General features: G+C 35.5%; 1 pseudogene; it reads left to right on the top strand.

Moving 5' to 3' along the window:
• Positions 1-1,379: 1,379 nt before the first annotated feature.
• LOC129892312 (protein PHR1-LIKE 1-like) lies at positions 1,380-3,748 on the top strand (annotated as a pseudogene).
• Positions 3,749-21,755: the final 18,007 nt, after the last annotated feature.

Raw genomic sequence — 21,755 nt, 5'->3', positions numbered from 1 at the left:
AGCATCCAATATTAGTATGATGTCTATTAGTAAGTGGGGTGAATACATAAATGTTAGTATTATTTTATAATTATTTTCTTCATTTTGCTGCAAAATAAAGGTTTCATGTTCCTATTTGAAGTATGATCTTTTATATTTGAATATAGACTCATATGCACATTCAAATATTGAAAACAAATAGTCTTAATCATTCATTTTTTAGATCTAGAGACCACATCTTAATATTCATATTATATTCAGATCTAGACATCTAGATCTTGATGTACATCATAATATTCAGATGCTTATTCAGATTCAGGCATCTGAATCTGAATGGAAACAAGTAAGGCATAAGACTCCCTTGTCAACTAAGTACACAATATATTTTTAATTGCATTATATTTTTACGCCAAAACGTATAAGAAAAGTTAAATTACAGGGACAGATCTCATTCTATAAATACTCCCAAGAAAAACTTCTTCTTCATTCTAAATTTCAATCCCAAGAAAACTGCGTTTTTATTGTAAAAATCAGTTCGAGAAGATAAGTAATACTATTAATTTATTTTGGCTTGACTATAATTTTATTTCTTAAACATTTTCTTAGATAAACTAACTTCTCATACCTTTTGACTTTAGGAGTTTTTTTTTAGCTAATTACATGATATATTTTAAGTGCATTATATTCTTATACCAAGAAAAATAATACTATTAATATATTTTTGCAACTTCCACACATGATTTTTTCTTTACATCTATATACATTTATTTTATTAAAATATAAATTTGGGTAACATTTTTTTATATTTACTTATGCAGAATGTCTACAATTACTTGGACTGATTTGGAGTTGAAATTATGAAATATGATCAACACTGTACCAGATGCCGAGAGGAGTGTGATGAATATAAAAGAAATTTGAAGGAGAAAAACGTAAAGCTGGAAAAATTTCTAGAAAAATCAAATAAAGAATATATCAAGTTTAATCATAATCTAAATGCTGACGAGGAAGAAATCCTTTATAAAATTACTCATCTAAATAAGCTGAAGGTGTCAGTAGTGGAAGACATCACCACGATTATCTTGATACGGGAGAAGGCCCCAACGACGTACCTATTTTTCACCTTTGACACATCTTTTAAGCAATGCAATATTGACTTACTTGATAAACTAGCTATATAGCTATTAAACATGAAACCTGGTAATCTAAGGCCACTACAACTTATCAATTAAAAGATGAAGACTTTGTCATGGTTGATGAAACCAATTCTAAGAAGGTAGTATTCACGAATAAGGTAATGAGAAGCAAACACATAACTTCCATACTTTGGATTTTGAAAATAAAGCTGGATATCCAAATCGTTCAAATATTTGGATGGCTTGGAGAAAATTACCAAATCCATGGAGATGAAGGAACTGAGAAAGAAAACAACATATATAGCAAAACATGGGGTTATTGTGCGAAAAGGAGATGGGGTTGTTGTGTGAAACAGAGAGGACAAAATGATGGATGAGGATTGCTTTTTGAATTTATGTTTAAATACTTTGTAATACTTTGTCAATGTTCTTTTCCTTAGATAGTGTATTAGATTGTGTAGATACCCATCCAACTAAACCCTCCTTTCCCCACAATGCTTCAGGCCTATTTATATTCCACATCAACATGATGCCTCTGTGTCTTGTAACTTGATTTGATGTGTATCTTAATGATGCTTTGTAAGTGTTTGCCATCAAGAATTCATGTTGTTGTTACATTATCATTACTAAAGCATCTTTTCTTATGGGAAACATTTAAAATCCTTATGCTTTCCATGAAAACATAAGAATTCTTGTTTTATAGGACAAAGGCCTTAATCGCAAATTTTGTATGTTAAGTGGATGTCAAATGCTTAGGTTTTTTAAAACAAATGAATGCTTTTTACTTGTGTCTTTCATTGATGATGAGAATTTTAACTTCTCTAACTAGTAAATTATTCCTCTAAATTTATTGATAGTATATTCTTTCTATAGTCAAATTGACTGAATTCTTAAAGTTAATAGCTGCATGAAAGATTAGAAAATACATGAATTATGCTACTCAACATAATGATTACGGAATTTGTTTTTGAAATATGAGATATATCATAGTTGACTATTTTGATGGATTTGTCACATATATTATTATTATTTTAATTGTATCAGATGTATATGGATGGCAGAGTAAATTCAGAGTTGTTGGTTCTCATTTTTTATAGCACATATGCAGCCCACTCCATTTTTTATGTGAGCTATGTTATTTCAGATGCATAGAGTTTAGAAGGTTGAGACCATCATTTCCAAAAAGTAATAATCTATGATTAGGTAGCAAAAAGGAATTTTTGGAAAAAAATAAACATGCAGCCTGCATTATATATACCAAGATCTAGCGAAGCACAACAAAATAATATGGTTGTCTCTGGAGCTATGCCTCTGTCTTTACCAAGTTTGTCGAAGTTGGAGGAGAAATTTCCCAAATTCCCAGATTCTCTTAATGTTACCCGAGAAGGAGCAAACTACTAACCTCATTTCTCTACAAGCAATTTCATTAATGTCTAAGAGTGGAATAGTAGGGCATCTACTGTCATCTACTTCTGGACTCCACAAAGATTTTCACTTTTCACCTACCTATTCTTACGAAACTCGAACGCGCTATTATCCTTTTATATCAAGTGGGGCTTCTATGGCATCCATGCAAGCTTCACTATCAAGTGTAGATTCTATCTTATTAGATGATTATTCCTTGGGAACAAATAAAATCCCTGGGGCAAAGACTTATTTCATGAGTTTCTTGCTTTTCTTCGAAATGTTCCTGTTCAAAATGGCCAAGTGGAAACCCACACCGGCATCATGGCATGTGATGACCATGATAAGAGATTTGGTTGGCAGGAATTGGCTAATCAACTAATTAACCATGATGACACTCTTGGTCTCAGTTCAAGCTGGAGTGATATCCTAGTGGATGTCAATTTTTTCCTAATCCAGAATGTAAGGTTTGTTCCATAAGCTTTGACCTATTTTATGAATCTAGGAAAATAAAAAGAAAGGAAGGAAAACTAAAAGTAGAGTAAACAGATGAGAAACTGGAAGAATAAAGCATTATTTCCAAGGCATAAATGATATTATATCTTTCATAGTAGTATTATGTGATTGCTTTACTAAATTCAGTTTTAAAGGCTTCATAGGCACGGATTTTAGAGTTCACTCAGTTTTATCTTTCAGAGTTATGTTTTAAACAATCTTTGTCTATGCATAGAATTTTGAGATTATTTATGAGAATTAGCATTCATATAAATTGCATGCCCATCATTGTTAAACTATTTAATTAAGTTGAGTCTTTCACTGATTAGTTAGCCAGGCCAAGGTTTCGGTTGGGAACTAGCAATGTTTTCTAAGTGCCTACCATTTCTAGGGTGTAGACTCAAGGCGTGACAAACTTGGTATAAGAGCCCAGAGTTCAAGAGTCTTAGGTTGTCTACAAAGCCAAGTATAGTAGAGTCCTCCTTATCGGTGTGAAGCGCGCTACATCAATAATAGGGAGGCTATAGAACTTGAGGAAATTTTCCCACCTCTTTCATGCCTTAGTTCGTTCGAAAGAGTTTAACTCTATAAAATCTCCTTCTAATTTGTATATTTGAAATTTTTAGATCATTGTTTCAAAATACACTCTCAGTCAAAGAAATGTCATCGACAAGGAGATTCCACCAACTGCTATGCTTACACCATCTGGAATGCAGACAATGAATAGGGCCTGAGCATCTGAGCATGAGGATGACAATGGAAGTCAAGAACTTCCACGTACTACTCAAGCTTCCCTTACTTCTATGGCCGAGTTTAGGTGAGCTATCACTATGCTTACCTAATTGATGGCTACTAAATCATGTTGTTACAGTACTTCAGTCCCTAGCTCTAGTTCTTAAAAGTCATCAACTGCTACAAGGATTAGAGACTTTTTGATGAAGAACCAACAAAACTTCATCAGATCCAAAGTTGAGAAGGATACTTAGAACTTTATTGATGAGATGTGGAAGTCCTCAAATCTATGCATGCGACTAAGATCGAGGGAGGGGACATTGTTTCCTATAATCTTGAGTATGTTGCAAATATCTAGTATAATCAATGGATGAAGAGTCATGGTGAGGATGTTGAGCCTGTTGCTTGGGATGAGTTTTGGAGCACATTTTTGGATAATTTCTTTCCCTGGGAGCCGAGGGAAGAAAAAGTTGAGGAGTTCATGAATTTAAAGCAAGAGGGGTTGACTGTAAAAGAGCACAACATTAAATTCATCCAGCTGTCCTGGTATGCTCCAAAGATGATTCTTGATGTGAGAGCAAATGTGAGAAAGTTTTAATCTAACCTCGGCAGTGTGATAAAAATGTGTCAGGCAACATTATTGATTTCAGACATGGAGACTTATGACTCATGGTGTATGCACAACATGTTGAGGAAAACAAGAAGATAGAAAGGTGTGGAGGTAATGAGACTAACCATTAAAGGAGTGGTAATAGCAACTAGTTTTCTTTTAGAGGAGATCTTCTGGTTATGCACCATCATCATCTTCTGAACAAGCACCGAATAACAAGAATGATAAGATATCAAAGAGTAAGTATAACTTTAGAGTTCAAGGCTCTGATTCTAAGGGTAGTATGCCCCGAGGTTCTTCGCGTAAGATGCTGTATGATAAGTGTGGTATACTGCATTTGGGAGAGTGTCATGATGACATGAGTAGCTGCTAGAAGTTTGGTTAGATGGTCATTGCATAAGAAATTTCCCATTAGACAAGCAAGTTAATGGGGGCAACAAGGCCTAATCATCTTCAACAGCGCCATCAGGTAGAGCTAACCAGAGAAGAACTACTTCAGGGATAAGCATAGGTTCAAACCATCTATATGCTATGGCTAGTCGCCAAGACCAAGAGAACTAGCCAGATTTTATCATCGGTATACTTCAAGTCATTTATGATGATGTTTATTCATTAGTTTATCCGAGTGTAATTTTGTCTTTTCTGACTCCTTGTGTAGCTTTGAATTTTGGGATCACTCCCGAGAGTCTTTTAGAGCCCTTTAGTGTTTCTACTCTTATTAGTGAGTCTATTCTAGTGAAAATAGTGTATAAAGATTGTACAGTTTCCATCTACCATAAAGATACCATATAAGACTCAGTTGAGTTAGACATGGTAGATTTCAATATTATTCTAGGCATGATTGGTTTTATGCTTGTTATTCCTTAATTGATTGTAGAACTTGACTTGTCAGATTTCAATTTCTGAATGAGCTATTTATTGAGAGGAAGGGTAGTCCAAAAATACCTAAGAGTCAATTCATTTCATACCTTAAGTCGAGAAATTTAGATTCTAAGGGGTGTATCTACCACACTATTCAAGTTAGATATGACAGTGTAGAGACACCACCCCACCAGTCAGTTCTGTTCTTAAATGAGTTACCCAAAGTCTCTCATGAGGAATTACCTGGAGTCTCTCCTGATAGGAAGATAGATTTCAGAATAAATATTCTTCTCGATACGCAACCTATGTGTATTATATTATATATAATAGCTATAGATGAGTTGAAAGAGTTAAGGGAGAAGGTTAAATATTTTCCTGATAGGGGATTCATCAGGCGAAGTGTTTCACCTTACGGAGCTCTTGTCCTATTCATGCAAAAAAAAAATGGTTTCCTTAGAATATGCATTGACTACCGTTAATTGACTAAGGTTACCATAAAGAATAAGTAACCTCTTCGCAGAATCTATGAACTGTTCCACCAGATATGGTTATTATGAGTTTCTTATTATTTCTTTTGATTTAACTAATGCTCCTGCAACATTTATAGACCTCATGAATCGAGTATTTAAGAAGTACCTAGATAGTTTTGTTATTGTTTTCATTGACGATATCCTATGGCCGAGCTTCTCTCACTTCTATGGCCGAGTTTAGGGGAGCTATCACTATGCTTACCTAATTGATGGCTACTAAATCATGTTGTTACAGTACTTCAGTCCCTAGATCTAGTTCTTAAGAGTCATCAGCTGCTACAAGGATTAGAGACTTTTTGATGAAGAACCAACAAAACTTCATCAGATCCAAAGTTGAGGAGGATACTTAGAACTTTATTGATGAGGTGTGGAAGTCCTCAAATCTATGCATGCAACTGAGATCGAGGGAGGGGACCTTGTTTCCTATAATCTTGAGTATGTTGCAAATATCTAGTATAATTATTGGATGAAGAGTCGTGGTGAGGATGTTGAGCCTGCTGCTTGGGATGAGTTTTGGAGCACATTTTTGGATAATTTCTTTCCCTGGGAGCCGAGGGAAGAAAAAGTTGAGGAGTTAATGAATTTAAAGCAAGAGGGGTTGACTGTAAAATAATACAACTTTAAATTCATCCATCCGTCCTAGTATGCTCCAGAGATGATTCTTGATGTGACAGCAAAGATAAGGAAGTTTTTCTCTTACCTGGGCAGACATGGGATAAAAAAGTGTCAGGCAACATTATTGATTTCAGACATGGAGACTTCTGACTCATGGTGTATGCACAACATATTGAGGAAAACAAGAAGATAGAGATGTGTGAAGGTAATGAGACTAACCACCAAAGGAGTGGTAATAGAAACTAGTTTTCTTTTAGAGGAGATCTTCTGGTTATGCACCATCATCAGCTTCTGAACAACCGCCGAATAATAAGAATGATAAGATATCAAAGAGTAATTATAACTTTAGAGTTCAAGTCTCTCATTCTCAAGGTAGTGTGGCCCGAGGATCTTCGCATAAGACGCCTTATGGTAAGTGTGGTATACTACATTTAGGAGTGTGTCTTGATGACACGAGTGGCTGCTAGAAGTTTGGTTAGATGGTTATTGTATAAGAGATTTCCCATTAGACAGGCAAGGTAATAGTGGCAACAAGGCCTAATCATCTTCAATAGTGCCATCAGGTAGAGCTAACCAGAGAAGTACTACTTCAGGGATAAGCATAAGTTCAAACCATCTGTATGCTATGGCTAGTCGCTAAGACCAATAGAACTAGCCAAATTTTGTCACCGGTATGCTTCAAGTCATTTATGATGATGTTTATTCATTATATTATCCGAGTGTAATTTTGTCTTTTCTGACTCCTTGTGTAGCTTTAAATTTTGGGATCACTCTTGAGCGTCTTTTAGAGCCCTTTCGTGTTTTTACTATTGTTGGTGAGTTTATTCTAGTAAAAATAGTCTATAAAGATTGTACAGTTTCCATCTACCATAAATATGCCATATAAGACTTATTTGAGTTAGACATGGTAGATTTTATTGTTATTCTACGCATGGATTGGTTTTATGCTTGTTATGCCTTAATTGATTGTAGAACTTGAGTTGTCAGATTTCTATTTTTGAATGAGCCATTTATTGAGTGGAAGGGTAGTCCAAAAATACCCAAGGTTCGATCCATTTCATACCCTAAGGCCAGAAAGTTAGTTCTAAGGGGTGTATTTACCACCTTATTCGAGTTAGAGATGACATTATAGAGACACCACCCCATCAGTCAGTTCCGGTCATAAATGAGTTACCTAAAGTCTCTCATAAGGATTTACTTGGAGTCTCTCCTGATAGGGAGATAGACTTCAGAATAGATGTTCTTCCTGATACTCAACCTATGTGTATTGTATTATATATAATGGCTATAGCCGAGTTAAAAAAGTTACATGAGCAGGTTAAATATTTTCCTGATAGGGGATTCATCAGGCCAAGTGTTTCACCTTAGGGATCTCCTGTCCTATTCGTGCAAAAGAGAGATGGTTCCCTTAGAATGTGCATTGACTACCGTTAATTGATTAAGGTTACCATATAGAATAAGTACCCTCTTCGTAGAATCAATAAACTGTTCCACCAGATATGGTGATAATGAGTTTCTTATTATTTCTTTTGATATAACTAATGCTCCTGCAACATTTATAGACCTCATGAATTGAGTATTTAAGAAGTACGTAGATATTTTTGTTATCGTTTTCATTGACGATATCCTTTTCTATTCTAGAAACAGGGAGGATATGTCAACCATATCAGAGTTGTTCTCCAAATTCTCTAAGTGTGAGTTCTGACTTGCATTTGTGGAATTACTAGGCCACATTATTTCTGGTAAAGGTATCTAAGTTAATTCACAGAAAATATAGGCAGTAAAGAATTGTCCAATACCCACATCCCTGACTGACATAAGAAGTTTCTTAGGTTTGGTTGGTTACTATAGAAGATTTGTAGAGGTATTCTCATCCATATTATCTCTATTGACTAAGTTTCAATGGTCTGATGCTTATGAGAATAGTTTTCAAGAGTTGAAAACCAAATTAACTACTGCTCCAGTATTATCCTTACTCAAGGGAACAAACAAGCTCGTTATCTATTATGATGCATCCAGGGTTGGACTGGGTGGTGTTTTGGTTAAAAGAGGTAAAGTAGTAGCTTATGCTTCTAGAAAACTAAAGATTCATGAGAGGAATTATCCGACTCATGATCTTAAGTTAGTAGCGATAACATTCACACTCAAGGTATGGAGTCACTATCTCTATGGCGTCCATGTGGATGTGTTCACTGAACACAGGAGACTACAATATGTTTTTAGACAGAAATACCTGAACCTGAGGAAGAAGAGATGGCTTGAGTTGCTTAAGGATTATGATATAAGCATTTTCTACCACTTAGGTAAAGCTAATGTTGTTGCTGATGCTCTTAGAAACTTGTCCTTGGGAAGTGCTGCTCAAGTTGAGGAAGAAAGAAAGGAATTGGATAAAGAATTACAAAGATTTGCATGTTTGGGAGTTTGCCTTGTAGACTTAGATAAGGAGGGTATCATTGTTCAGAATGGGGCTTAGTCTTCACTAGTTATGGAAATGAATGAAAATCAACACCAAGACTCTATTCTGCTTCAGTTAAAAGAAGATGTTTATAAGTAGAAAGTGATGGATTTTGTAAAAGGGGGAGATGGAGTGTTAAGGTACCAAGGATGATTGTGTGTCATAGTGTTAGTGATTTTTGAGGAAGAATCATGGAATATGCTCATAGTTCCTGATATTCGATTCATACTTGGCCTACCAAAATGTACCATGACTTGAGAGAAGTTTACTTGTAGAATGGTATGAAAAGGGTTATTGCATACTTTGTTTGTAGGTGCCTGAACTATTAAAATATCAAGGTTGAACATCAAAGGCCTTCTGGTGTAGCTTAGAATATAGAGTTGCCAGAGTGTAAATGGGAGATGATCAATCTAGCAAATAACATGACTCAATTTGGGTGATTGTTGATAGGATGATCAAATCAACCCACTTCTTACCGGTTAAGACTATAGATTCAATAGAGGATCATGCTAGATTGTACATTTTCAAGATATCAGACTTTATGGAGTTTCCTTGTCTATCATCTCAAATAGAGGTGCTCAGTTCACTGCTTAAGTTTTGAAGTCATTCTAGAAAGGTTTAGTCTCGAAGGTAAATCTTAGCACCGCTTTCAATCCTTAGATAGATGAGTAAGCAGAGCATACAATTCAAACTCTTGAGGATATATTAAGAACCAGTCATTGACTTCAAAGGTAATTGGAATGATCACTTCCCTCTTATTGAGTTTTCATACAACAATAACTATCACTCAAGCATTTAGATGACTCCTTATAAGGCTCTTTATGGGAGGAGATGTAGATCGCCAATTTGTTGGTTCGAAGTTGATGAAGTGGAGTTTATAGGGCCAGAATTGATTCATCAAGCTATGGAAAAGGTGAAGATTATCAAAGAATGGTTGAAAACTGCGCCAAAGTCATCAAAATTCTTACACTGATGTTAGGAGAAGAGACTTAAGAGTTTAAGGTAAATGATTAGGTGTATTTCAAAATTTTCACTCATGAAGGGTATTATGAGATTAGGGAAGAAAGGGAAGCTTAGTGCCCATTTACATTTGGCGTTACCATTTATCCTGTATTTCATATTTTGATGCTTAAAAAATGTTCAGGAGATCCTTCGATCATTATAAGTCTCAATAAAGCAAGACATAGACACGGAAATAAGTCTCAACATGAAAGTCTCAATAAAAGTGAACAAGTCTTAACTTGAAATAAACAACGACATACACTCCATAACGTCCTACGTGCCTCTACTAACCAGATGGGGGCATAAGAAAAGCTACTAGCTCACCCATGAAAATATAAGAGAAATAAAATATTCAAATAATGCAATGAAAATAAAGTTTCTTGTCCTTGAAGCATGAGGACTCACCACAAGTGATAGTCTAAGCTTAACTTTACTAATGAATAGGAGGTGCACGATGATGGTTTGTCCCTACATTATTATACAATGTAGGAAAAAAATATGCATTAGTACATAAAATTCACTAAGTATGTGACAAGTATGCATTAAAAATGAATACAGGTTATAATCAATATGAATCATGAGATGCATCACCAATATCTTAAAACATAAGTAAAACCACAAAAACCTTAAAACATCATAATTATTGGTTAATGCAACAAAATATAATCAAGAGAACTTTATACTTTTTCTTTTACCTTGATGTGGGAAAGGACCTTTAGACGACATATAAGACCATGTGAGATATATTATGGAATTCAATAATCACCACATTGAGAATGGGGAGACTACTTTGGCACAGTAGACTTCTTGATGGTACTTTCTCTAACTTTGTGGTATATATGTGGATCCACCAGCTATTCTATATTGGCACTTTAAATCTATGTGGGCAATGTAGTTATGGACAAAAGGATTCTACTAAGATTCCCTTGGGTAGCTACAATGGTTACCGGATCGAACCCCACCTTAAAGTTCTCTCAGTACTTATTCATTATATCAATGAAATTTCATGAAAACATGTCATTAACATCATTATAAAAGGTTATAATGGATACCAATCCAACTTTATAAAATTACATAAGAGTAGCTCAATTATCATCTTAATCATGAGGGTATAAGGAAATTCCATCAAAACGTTTATACTTCTTTAACATGATTGTGCAAGAATTGTCCTTATTGCACTATAAATTCTTTCTTAACCATCATTGAAGCATCATTCATCATATTTTAGGGATCATTCATCATATTTTAAGGATCATTCATGAACCTTCGTAATCATTCATAAAGATTTTATTGAAATCACTTGAAAAACGTGATCATAATTCATTGAAAACATACTTAAAATAAGCATATAGCATGGGTCATTGAAATTCATCTTAAAATCATGCAACATGATGTGAATTATGCTTATTTTGGGTAATAGCAATGGAATATATCATAATTAAGAATAACCAAAGCAATTTATGAAATTGGGGCTTTATAGAAGAAGAATTCATAAGAGATTTTGAGAAAAAAACTTGGGATTCCATAGGTGAAAGGTCCCAAAAGAACAATTCCCATATACCTTTGATCTTAGAAGCCCTAACTTTGTTCTTTAATTGGAAACTTGACTTGAATTTCCTTGAGAGAACACTTTGATCTTTGAGTGTTTAGATAATAATGAGACGGTTAGGAGGGCTTAGGTAGTTAATAGGTTCAAACAAACCCCCTAAAACTATCCATATTCATTAATAAAAACACAGGAAAAGACTAAAACACCCCTAACTTAAACAAAGATTCACCTGAATAGGGGAACCCACCATAATTTGTAAAGCTCACCACGACCCATGGTGGTGGTCCTGATGAGGGACTTGAACTATAGGGATGTTGAGATTGGCATGGGTTCCTCCATGAAGAGCACCACGGTCTGTGGAGGCCTATACAAATCGTGAACCTCCAACGTGGTGGGGACTTTACAGGACTAATGACAGGATCGGACCACAAAACTTTACCATGGCTCGTGGTGCACCCCACAGTCTGTGGACTCTCTTTTGGCCCTCCACTTATCAGTGTCCACTTCTAGCATTGGACAATATGAGTCTTCCATGACCTGTGGACATCTTCACAACCTGTGAAGAGCTTTGTGAAGTCCACCTGGTACCAAATACTCAATTTGTTTTGAGAAACTTCTTTTGAACCTTAATTTCTAACTTTTCAACTTTTGGGGTCTTGCAATATCTCTCCCATAGGAACATTCAACCTAGAATGGGACTCAATCTAGCGTGAAAGGAATGGGAAAGAGATATAGAAGCCCAACAAGAATTCAAAACATATTGAAAATGCATAAAACATGGAATAGTCAATCTCAAGCTAAAACATGACTTTAAAACTCATCTCATGAAAATGAATGCATATGAAGACATGAGAATTATTGAAACACATGGTTTGGGATGCGTGGATCATTAAAGAACTCAATACCTCAACTAGGAACAGAAGGAAATAGATGAAGATATCATGATATCATATCGGCTTTGGCTTCCCATGTCCTCAAACTCTTGATTCCTCCATAATACTTTAACTGGTTCTATTTCCTTGTTTCTCAACTTTATAACTTACCGATTTAAGATTTTAATTGGACCCCCCTCATATGAAAGACTATTATTCTCATCAATTCTGTTCAAAGGCACAATGGAGCTAGGATCACCAACAAACATCAATAATGACACATGAAATACCTGATGAATCGATGCCAACTCACAAGGAAAATCCAACTCATATGCCACCTTTCCAATATGGCTTACAACCTTATATGGTCCCATATATTAGGGACTTAGCTTTCTTTTCTTTCCAAAAAACATCACAACATTCATGGATAAAATTTTCAAGTAAACCCAATCATTCACCTCAAATTCCAGTTCTCTTCTCCTCCGATCTGTATAGGAATTTTGTCGACGTTAGACTGTTTTCAATCTTTCTTTAATAAATCTCGACCTCTCCATAGCCTCATGTAGCAACTCGGGTCCTATCAAGGCAACTTCACCAACTTCGAACAAAAATAGGAGACCTGCAACTCCTATTATATAAGTTCTCAAAAGGAGCCATTTGAATTCTGGAATGACAACTATTATTATACGTAAACTCTAACAATGCCAAATAATCATCCCAGTTTCTCAACATGTCGTCTAAAGTCTGAATGGCACGCTCGGCCTGACCATTTGTCTGAGATGTAAACTGAGTACCTTGATCTAAAATGATAGAAAATGGAACACAATGAAGCTTACTAACTCTCGGATATACAATATAGCATAGTCCTCAGCTGAATATAAGGTCTTAAAAGTGAGAAAATTAGCTAATTTACTCATTCGGTCAACAACTACCCAAATCAAATAATGTTGCCTATGAGTATGAGGTAAACCTGTAATGAAGTCCATATTCAGGGCTTTCCGCTTCCAAGTAGGAGTTTTAGTATCTTTATCCAAACTTCTTGGTTTTTGATTCTCAACTTTTACTTATTGACAATTAGATCACTTAGCGACAAACTCTGCAATATCTCTTTTCATTCCATTCCACCAATAAAGTTCCCTTAAATCACAATACATTTTTATGGAACCTGGATGAATAGAATACCTTGAAATTTGAGCCTTGGATATTATCATTTTCCTCAAGCCATCAACATCGACAACACATAATCGACCTTGATATCTCGAAAACCTCCTCAATGGCTTTTTTTGGTAATCACTTTCTTTAACTCAACTAAGGTAGGGTCTTTATCTTTCTTGGCCTTAACATCCACCATAAGAGATAATTCAAAACCATTTTGAACAACAACACTATCCTTAGAATCAACCAATGGAACACCCAAATGGGCTAATCTATGAACATCCTGAACTAATTATTTCTTCTCATCATCAACATGGGAAACACTTTTCAAAGACAACCTATAAGAGCATCGAAAACCACATTCACTTTTCTTGAATGGTATAGCACAGTCATATCGTAATCCTTCAATAATTCAAGCCAATATCTTTGTCAAAGATTCAAATCCTTTTGAGTGAACACATACTGTAAGCTCTTCTGACCGATGAATACATCCACATGGACACCATATAGATAGTGTCTCCACAACTTCAACTCTTGGAAACTTTTCTCACAAGCCTCAGACCATTAGAATTTCACCTTCTTTTGAGTTAAAGTAGTTAAGGGCAATTCAATAGAAGATAAACCTTCCATAAACTGTCTATAATAAATTTCTAATCCGAAGAAACTCTATATATCGGAAGGATATAATGGTCTAGGCCAGATCTTAACCACTTCCGGCGTTTTAGGATCAACCATAATACCTTCACAGGAAATAATAAGTCCAAGCAAAGCAACCAATCTCAACCAAAATTCTTACTTGCTAAACTTAGCAAACAACTGACAGTCCTTGACAATTTCTAAGACAATCCTCAAATAATTGGTATGCTCTAACTCATTTCTAGAATAGATAAAAATATTGTAAATGAACACAATTAAAAACATATACAAGTATTGCTTGAACACCCTAGTAATCAAATCCGTAAAATCCATAAGAGCATTTGTTAGTCCAAAAGACATAACTTCTAGAATGCCAAATCTATTTTCCTTTTGAGAGGGATGCCTGGCAAATCATCAGGTAAAAAACTTCTAGAAACTCATTAACAACCGAAATTAACTCAAGAGTAGGAGCTTCAAAATTTGTATCTCTAACCCAGACTAGATGATATATGCAACCTCTGGAAATCATTTTTCGAGCTTTAAGGAATGAGATAAATTGACATTTAAACACGAAATACCTTTACATTCTAAGACTTGCTCATTAGTATATTGAAACATGGCCACACGGGTCCTACAAAATATAGAAGCATAACATGTATAAAACCAATCCATACCGAAAATAATATCAAAATCTTTCATAACAAGCTCAACATCAATTAAGGTGACTTTATGAAAAACTGAAACTATGCAATTTCGATAGACTATTTTAGCCACAACTGAAGCACCAATAGGAGTATAGACCGGTAAAAGGTTCTATCAAGATCTCAGGACTAACAATGAATTTTGTAGAGAGATATAGAGTAACAAATGATAAAGTTGAACCTGAATCTAATAATGCAAACATTAAAGTCAAAGACTTTAAACATACCAGTCATCACATCAGGAGAATCCTCTAACTCCTGATGAGTCTGAAGGGCATAAACTCTATTTTGGCGCTGACCGCCACTTGAAGTAGTACCAAACTGATCAGGACGATCAGTAGCCAAAGTCTAAGTCAATGGTCTTATACCACTCATACACTCCTTCAAATGATGACCTAAATTTTCACACCTATAGCACAGATCTGATCCCACTAAGCATTCTCCTTTGTGTTTTCTCCCATACTTCTTGCATGAAAGGATGACTTGACCACTCTGAGCTCCTCCTTATGCCTTAGGATTAGGCACCCTATCTTTATCAAACCTTGGAGTTGGAGTGTTATGTAAAACTTGGTTGGAATACTTTTGATGAAACTGAGGATGACTACCATTCTTGGACTTACCATGGGAGAAATTTCCACCATTGGTGCTAGCCTGCTTGTACTCCCTTCTAGACCTCACCTTCAACTTTTTCTCCTTAATTTTCTTAGCATGTGTCATAAGTCTTAAAATTTCGACTTGTTTAATAAGAATGACAATTCTACATTCTTTGACCACGAAATTAGACACATGCAAAACAAACTTGCTCATATGAGCCCTTGGATACACAACCATCAAAGGAGAATATTTTGACAACTTAGTTAACTTAAGGAATATTCCCTCACATTCATATTACCTTGGCACAAATTGATGAACTATTGTACCTTAGCCTCTCTCAATTCCAAAGAAAAGAACTGATCAAGGAAATCACCTTTGAATTCTTCCCAATCAACAAGACCATCATCTCTACTTTTTTCATCCTTCCATTGGTCATACCAAACTTGAGCAACCTCTTTGAGTTGATAGGCCGCCAAGATTTCTGTTTCCACTGGGCTAACATCCATAATGTCAAAATTTTACTAATACCCTCCATGAATTCTTATGTATACTCATTCATTTATAAACCGTGGAACTCAGGAGGATTTACACGGGTGAAATCACAAACTCAACTAGCCGTTGTACCTATATTTGGGTTCAAGAAAGCTACCAGCTCTCGATTAATTGAGCTACCATGTCTTAGAAAGAACTTGGTAAGTGGCTTGGAACACTACATATGTCACGATCCAAGCCTAGGGCCTAGACGTGACACAGTGAATGAGGTACCTCACCCAAGCCTCTTAGCATTCATTTAGCCTTTCATCAGTAATGACAATAAATATCAAGCGGAAGAAAAAAAGAAAAGAAGGACAAAGAGAGAACATCATAAAATAAGAGTCATCATTAACCTTAGGTAATCATATATTTATGTCCAAGCATATCTCTAATAATAGACTTGGCAGGGGCTAAGACATCTCCCAAGCTCACCCTCAAATAAACTAACAATGAAGTACCAAAATAGGTGTCTTAATGCCTCAACATAACATATTCTAGAAAGGAGAGTATTTTCCAGAAATAATGGGAACTCACCAAAAGTGGCCATCAAATGATCCAAACTAACCACATGGATGAGAAGAAACAATGGTCCCTACATGGTGATATCATGTAGGTAGAAGAGTATGCATTGAATGTTTTAAGTATGTATGCATGCAACATGATAAAAACATCAAGTCATTCATAAGGTAAAATGCATGAGTGAATGCATCCATGAGTAATCAGGTAGATCGCATTTAAATTATACATATGTGGGAAGATGACTATGACTGCCATTTAAGACTATGTGATCTATTACATGGAATCCAACATAACCCCCTAGGTTAGAACGGGGAGAATACTTGCCAGGTAGAACTCCATTCATTTTACTTTCATCCATTAAACATTTGATAGCTACAAAGGCCTAGCCTACAAGGGCTCCTATGGTGGCACATAGTTAATGCAACATGAGACTTTACTTATGGACCCCTTCGGTTGAGCCCCATCTACATGCCACATTGGGTGCTAAGTCAAATCCCACTGAATAGTATAATACTTAAAAATTGTCATATCATATATCTTGAGAATTCAAACATCACATTTGGTAGAATAGTTCATTAGAACCTTTGATGATTCAAGTATGCAAGAATTTTCCTTATTGAATAAAGAATCCATTAGTGAACCTTGATTTATAATATCATCATGGTTGGCATACCTTATTTACCATCCTACTAATGAACTTTGATTTATAATAAAAATTGGTGTACAATCATTGATGGTATTCCGTGTACCACACTAATTGGACCTACCTTTAGTAAAAATGTTCGAAAGCATTGATGACATTTTGGGATGTCATACATGTCATATCATAATTTTAAACATATTATAGGGATAATTCATTCATTACTTTTCATGAGACATTTACTCATTAGCTTGGGTGACAAAACTTTCCACTAACATTCATTCTTTCATATCATTCCATAAGACTCCCTTTAATAAAAAAATATATGCATTTGCTTCATAAACTTTCACTTGAAGAAAAAGATTTCAATTCTAACTTCATTGATACAAAGTGAGAACTAGGTTGGTTCAAATCAATCAACTTTTGAATCATTTAAATGAATGCTAGCATGCATGAGAGTGTAGGAATTCTTTATTTAAATATCTTAAAACAACCCACCAATATAATTTAAAACTACTTTCAAGCCTTCATATAAGGACCTTAATAAATCATCCATTTCATATAAATAATACTCAACATAAGTCAATATAGGTAAATAAACTTCAAATATTCAAGAATCTATACATTTGGAATCCTAGTATAAAAACCCATAAAAAAGTGAAATTGTGAGTCAATATATATATCAATATAAGTAAATAAACTCCAAATATACTATAATCTATGCATTTGGAACCATCATGTAAAAACCCATAGGATTTCATCATTTAAAATTGAAATACTAAGTTGAGAAAATATTTGGTCTCCATGGGTGGAAGAACCCATTGATGAAACCCACATATCTTAGAGAGGAACTTGAAGAAGAAATGGAGAAGGCTTGATGTTAGGTCTTTAATGGGAATCTTGAATCCTTTGAGTTTGAGAGAAAACTTAGAAGGGATGATTCCAAAGAGAGAAGGATGAAGTTTAGGGTTTTAGGGAGGTAAAAGACTGAAAAATAACCCCCAAACACGTCTAAGACCGTATATGTTTGCTTAAGTATTTGTCCAAGATGCCCTTCATCAAAAATAATTTGAAAAATGGGTTCAGAACCTTGCAGGCGCTGTAGTGGCGCCCGACGCCAGAGCCAAAACTACTACAACTGATTTTGGGCGCTATAGTGGCGCCCAACTCCTGAGCCAAAACTACTGCTGCTGATTTTGGGCATTGTACTGGCACGCCACAATAGGCCTGAAATATGCTGCAGTAATAGTCTCTAGTAAAAAGGTCATAACTTTTTACTCCTAACTCGGAATAAGAAAATCTTGGTGATGTTGGACACAAAACTCAAATACCTTTAATTTGATAGATCATGGGATATATAATTATATATATAGTAGGAGATATGGGCATTTAAAGTTGACTCTACTTTGTACTTATATGAAGACTTAGCCAATAAAAATTCTTTGGACTAGGCTTGGTGTTAGAGATCCCTTATGACCCTAAAACACATATAATACACTTCAAATACTTAGGATTTAATACTAACGTATATACAACTAGAAGTCATCCAGTTCAATCCTATACCCATTTGAAGAATGGTTCGGGTCTTGGTGTAGAAATATTCGGGGTGTTACAATATCTCCCCCTTGAGAACATTCATCCTTAATTGAGAATCATTAACATAGAAGAGGACATAGGATGACACTCGTAATGCATAAAACATGAGATCTTTAAACTTAGCATAAAACATGACTTTAAAATTAAACTTCATGAACATGCATGCATATGAGGACTTAAGAAAACTTAAACATAGGAGTCTTAAGAATTTGAGTATGAATAACTTAGTACCTTAGGCTTGAGTAGAATGAAAAAGATAAGGGTAACATTTTATCATATCTGTTTCGACTTTGCATGTAGCGCTTTCAACTTGTTGATTTCTCCAAAGGACTTTGACGGATGCAACTTCCCTGTTCCTCAATTTCTTATCTTTTTGGTCTAAAATTTCAATCGGAACCTCTTTATAGGTCAAGTTTTCTTCAACATTCACTACTTCTAATGGGACAATGGAACTAGGATCACCCTTACATTTTCTCAACATAGACACATGGAATACAGAATAAATTGAGGCAAACTCCAATGAAAAATCAAGTTCATAGGCCACCTTACCTATATATATTAGTATCCTACACCTCTATAGGAAAAATTTATCCCAAGAGTACTACTCCTAACCACCATATTTAATCAATCCTCGAGGTCTAATCAAGAAGTACCCAATACACCGCACACTCACCCACATGCCATCAACAATATATTCAAGCTAGTTCTATAACCACTCTAATATACTCACTTGAAACCCTTAACAAGAAGTTATCACTAGCCCACTACAATCACTCACATATGTATAAACATACATTCAAGCCTACCATTATAACCACTTTATGTCCCTCTTGAAGTCATCATCACTTAAGAATTTCCATGTCTATATTAGCATCTCTACATCTACATTTGCATTAACTCCTACTAACGGACACACCAATATACTCTTACATATATATTGTACACAACAAGATACATCTAGCTCTTCCTCCATGTCTATAACCTGGAATAAACACATTTCAATAATCACAATATAGAACACCCACTCTTCTCCATCTATCATGACTTATCTAATATCATCAACCATGGAACACATAACCGATCTTGATAACTAGGTACTCTTTCTACCCTTGGGAAAAGACTTCTACTTTCTTATCTCCCACCAATTCCTTCTACTCTACCAATGATGGATCAAGGCCTTGATTTGACTTAACTTCTACCACCAAAGATAATTCGGACCCAATTTGCACCATGATCATTGGAACCACTCAAAATAAGGACTTTCAGAGTTAACATCCCAAACCCTCATAATATGATAAATGCAACCCTTAGAAATAAATTTCCGGGACTTAAGAATGGAAATAAACATACCCTTTACTACTTAATTATGACCCTTGCATTCAAGAATAATACCAAAATCTACCATGCCAAGCTCAATGAGATCACAAGGAAAAACTTTGTGCAAGATAAACATGGGACAACCCTTATAAATTATTTTGTAGCAACAACCAACTCACCAATAGGGGTAGACACCAATAGGGTTCTAATAATATTTCGGGATATACATCAAACCTATTAGCAAGAAATAAAGCAACAAACCATAAATTGGCACCGGATCTAACAATAAATATAGATAAAAATCAAAAACCTTTAACTTACCAGTCCCAACATTGAGAGAATCATTTAACTCCTAATGAATCTAAAAAGCATACAATCTGTCTTGGCACTGACCGCCATCCAACATAGTAGTACTTTGATCCAGACAACCAGTAGTCTAGGCCAGAGCCTGAGTTCTAGTACTACTTCTACACTCCCTTGCATGATGAATCAGCTTTCCACACCTATAGCAAGAATCCAACCGCGCTAAGCACTCTTCCCTATGTTTTTTCCCAAACTTGGAATACTTAGAAATAGTAGATGCACTAAAACCACCACTGGGTTTGGGTTGAGAAGTCCCACCTTTGTATAAGCACTCTTAGAATCCGTCCCTTTACTAGAAGCCACATGTTATCTTATGCCCCATATCACCACACTTGTACCAACCCTCCATACCGGCCATGCATTCTCCTTGGTGAGTCCTACCATACCTCTTGCAAGTGGGAAAGGGACTTTCTTCCTAATTAGGCCTAGACACCGGGGTATTAGCAAAATATGAACCACTATCGGTCCGCGCCTTTTTGAAGTCCCTAGATTTCTCCCGTATAGAATTCCTTTTGCTCACCCATTTCCTTTTATTTCTACCCGCGCTAACAGGAGTCACCTTTTTTAATTCAACTAAGCCATCACAGCTCAAGCCAATAATAGGATGGCATCACGAAATTCTATATTAGTCACTTATTCGGATAGAGGATCATTAGGACCTATTCTTCATTAGCATCAACCTCTCCTTGAATTGGAGCCTCAAGAACTAGAGGAACTTGGTCCTCGAGAGATTTCATTTCTCTAGGTGGAGGTACCTTTCTTTGAGGCATTATCTAGAGAACACGAAATAATTCGTTAGATAAGGGAAATCTTAGGAAAACTCTAAGGCACAATATGAATCATGAAAGAAGAAAAGCTTTCCTAAATGCCTCATAGTCTCCTATTCATAATTGTGGCACGCTTCACAAGCATGAACAAAAACCTATTTGATGGGGTATGTTTGACTCCAAGGATCATTTCAAAACTTTGGACTCTGATACCAAGTTTTTCATGACCCAAGCCTAGGGCTTTGACATAGCATGACAAATAAGGAATCCGGAGGTACCTCACCCAAGCCTCTTAGCCTTCATTTTGCCTTTAATCAGTGATGACAATAAATATCAAGCGAAAGAAAAAAAAGAAAGTGGGACTAAGGGAGAACATCATAAAATAAGTCATCGTCATTCTTTTGTCATCATACATTTATATCCAAACATACCTTTACTAATAGACTTGACGGGGGCTAAGACATATCCCTAGATCACCCTAAAATAAATTAATAATGATGTACCAAAATAGGTATCTTAATTCCTCAACATAATATATGCTAGAAATGGGAGGAGTATTGTCCTCGAAAAAATGGGAACTCACCAAAACTGGACTTCAAACGATCCAAACTAACCACGTGGAGGAGGAGGAACACTGGTCCATACATGTCTATATCATATAGGTAAAAGAGTATGCGTTAGTACTTTGAATGT

Source organism: Solanum dulcamara, chromosome 1 (assembly GCF_947179165.1).
Source record: "Solanum dulcamara chromosome 1, daSolDulc1.2, whole genome shotgun sequence".
NCBI lineage: Eukaryota > Viridiplantae > Streptophyta > Magnoliopsida > Solanales > Solanaceae > Solanum > Solanum dulcamara.
Note: the sequence above shows the minus strand (reverse complement) of the source record. Positions and strands in the feature narration are given on the sequence as shown.